The sequence below is a fragment of the Brassica oleracea genome, chromosome C6 (assembly GCF_000695525.1).
Source record: "Brassica oleracea var. oleracea cultivar TO1000 chromosome C6, BOL, whole genome shotgun sequence".
Taxonomy (NCBI): domain Eukaryota; kingdom Viridiplantae; phylum Streptophyta; class Magnoliopsida; order Brassicales; family Brassicaceae; genus Brassica; species Brassica oleracea.
In genome coordinates this window covers 20,586,937-20,590,710 of record NC_027753.1, presented here as the reverse complement: position 1 = coordinate 20,590,710, position 3,774 = coordinate 20,586,937, and positions in this window count along the sequence as shown.

Here is a 3,774-nt window from a genome sequence, read left to right as displayed (position 1 = left end):
GGTTCCAAAGAAGAAGGGACGTTTGGTCGGTTTGGGTCGTCGCCCCCGGTCGGTTCCTCCTTCTTCTGCACCACCGCCCTTTGTTGATCCAGAAGTACTTACGGCTCAGTTGAAGGACAAGGATGATCGCATATCTTTGTTGGAGACCCAGATGGCGGCTCAACAGGCGATCTGGGTCTCTAACAGGCGGGCTATGAGGCACATAGGAGGTTGAACCAGCAAATGATGAAGATGATGCAGAGGATGTACCCGAACGAAGTGTTTCCGGACGTGCCAGACCCGTAGTTTTTTTTTTTTTTCAAAAACTCGGAATGTTTTATTTTTATTTGTACAACTTTGAATATTAACTAATATGATTTCAATTTTAATTTTAATTTTATATTTTCGAATTTAAATTTCCAAAATTTTATTTTTTAAAAAAAAAATTCCGAGGACATGAACCCTCAGAATATACCGAGGGACATGTTCCTCGGAATATACCGAGGGACTTGTTCCTCGGAATTTTCCGAGGGTTCACTTCCTCGGAAATTCCCGATGAAAATTCCGAGGAACATTTCGTCGGAACTTCCGAGGTAAATTCCGAGGACGTTCTCCCTCGGTATATTCCGAGGAGATTTCCGACGAACTGGTGGTCCTCGGAGTTTCCTCGGAAATTTGTTTCCTCGGAATTCCGTCGGAAAATTCCGAGGGATTTCCGAGGAAAAAAGAATTTCCGATGAGTTATTTCCGAGGACTTGTTTCGTCGGTATGTATGTCGTTAGAATAACGTTATTCCGACGACTTACCGACGATTTTTTCCCTAAGTATGTCGCTGTTTTCTTGTAGTGCCTCCTTATGTCTAAATGCTCCACGACTGTGTTTAGAGTTTGATGACACATGTTCCGACAGTCGACACAAGGACAGATGCAGAGGATTACACGAAATCAGTTGCCCCCTTTTCATAATCATTGCTTGCTCTGTAATATATCAAACGATTAAAAAGTTATATAAACTTCAGAGCTTAATTTGCATTTACAAAATAAGCAAGCGTAAAAGATTAAGTAAGAAGTGACTTTGAATAGTTATCTAGCTACCTTTAGGAGTAGTTGTTATGTTAGCTCTATTTAATAATCATTCTTGATTTCATATTCTAAAGTTTTTCTATAGTATGTAGATCATGAATTTTAATCGTTAAGATACAGAGAGATACATCTCAAATAAAGTCATTACACCTCTTACTTCTCTTATGATCTAGTCCTCCATACAAACATTAAACGTATTATCCAACAAAACCACTGTCCTGAACGAAACCAACAAACTCGAGAAAACTGATAAAATCGATGAACATAGTAAAACCTGATGAAACTTAACAGATATGACAATTCTGACAAACCTCTCATAAAAAGACGATGAATATGGAGAACATGAATTACAACAGTTTAGAACTCAAATACAATTAATGTAACACTTTAAAACCAGGTTTGGTATTTAAAACATGTATAGTTTAATTTAAGGAAGAGTATTGAAATAGGATATGCTAAATATTAAACTAATAATTTTTCGTAAGTTTAGTGAAGCCTAGTTCATTTCTGCTTTAATTTAGGAGGGAGGATGATCAGTAGTATGTCCGCCCAACAAATTTTGGAGAATATGAATCACAACAATTTATAACTCAAATCAAATTATGGTAGCACTTTAAAAATAGGTTTGGTATTTAAAACATGTATAGTTTAGTTCAAAGAAGAATATTGAAATATCATATTATAAAGATTAAACCAATAAGTTTTCGTAAGTTTAATGAACCCTTGTTCATTGCCGCTTTAGAAAGGATGACGGTCAGTAGCATATATACCCTATATTTCACTATGTATTCAAATTCATCACAACCCTGACTGGTCATAATTAAAATAATAACAAAAATAAAGAAAAAAATGAAAAATAAAAAGAATTTTTATTACTTATTATTTCTTAGAAATTTTAATAAATAAATATTTTTACTGTACCATCTTTAATATTTAATATATAACAAAGAACCATATGTAACAAATATTCATAATAAATGATTTAAATGTGAATGCATATGAATTAACTATTCATATTTTTTGATCACTATATAGAGCCTACAGGCTACATGCAAACGTGGATCTGTAAAGTTTTTTAGTTTGAACGCGAAAAAAGTTCATAAAGATTTCATATAATCGGTGCAGTTTTCATTTTTGTTAATCAAATCAAATTGAATTACTTAAAGATAACCAGAAAACAGTCCGGGAACGCGACCCCGTTACGTAAACCTTCCGTCCGCCCCTGCCTTCATGTATAGTTTAGTTTAAGGAATAATGTTAAGACATGCGCTTTGTACGGAATGAACATTATATATAAAAATTATTTTATGTAATTTTATGTATTATATATTTTTACATATTATGAAATAATAAATATATATTGAATAATTAAAAATTAGTATATATTACATATATAATTAATTTGGTGCGAACATATAAATCAACTTTATTAATCCAAACAATAAATTTTTTTCTATTTGATAGGATATGTAATTAAATTTAAATGATATTAACATACATAGTATATTTTTAATATTAATTTCTATTAAATGATGCTTTCTACTCATATGATTTTTTTTATCATTTGTATTTTTAATAGCAAAAAATGTAAATTACGTATAACAAAATTTTCATTGTGGGATTAATAGTTTTAGTAATTTATATTTAAAAAAAAAATTAAGTTGTCAATGTTCTTTCAAAGCTTTTATTAAAAAAATTGTTCAAAGAAAATTTCGAAACTAAAATATTTATGTATTTTATATGGTTTATAATTTAATTTAAAACAATATATATATATATATATATATATATATAATATTCTTTAATCTTAATAATTAATTAAATTAGAATGTTTACTTATATGATTTTGTAATCAATTGTATTTTGTCCTAATAAAATTTTTAAACCAACTGTTTTTGTAATTTATTGTCGTTTTCCAAAATTTAAAATATAAAATATACATAAAAACTAATTTTTTATTATATGGTTATTGTGGTTGTTTAATTTATTTTAATACTTTAAAATAAATATGATAGAAGATACACTATTTTTTATCAGATCTTTATTATTCAAAATCATTAAATTACTATATATACTTTAGCCACGTTAGACAATTCCGTAACGTTTAATTACGGAAATAATATAGAACATTAATAATTAATTTATGGTTAGTTTGTTAAAAAAACTTATTATATAATTAGATGAACCGACCTATTTCTTTAATGATTCTAAGAATCATTATATTAATGATATGTGGCTAAAAAAACTTGTAGACCGGTGACCACTAGAAAAATAAGATGAACAAATAGAAAAGTAATGTACAGGAATAAAATACTATGAACAAAAAATAATGATTGTTCCTTCTCAAATTTAAGAATGAATAATTTTGTTCTTTAATTTTCTACAAAAAAAAGAACGAGAGGAAATTATTATTCATTGTAAATTGTGATTTTTTTAAGAAACGTTAAGAAATGCATTATTCCTCGTCATTCTTTGGTCACCGTTCATACCCTAATGTTTTTCAATTAATACATAAGAAATACATAAGAGATATCATATGATAAAAATTATGATAGATCAATAAATTATCGTAAGTTTAGTGAACATTTTACATTTTCGACCCAAAAAGGTTTAACAAACACATGCTCGCCGTCGGTTTAGAAGTGAGAACGTAGTATTTTAAGTATTTAACATTTTCTTAAACCAAGCTGTTGATTTGAATTTGTAAAGTACT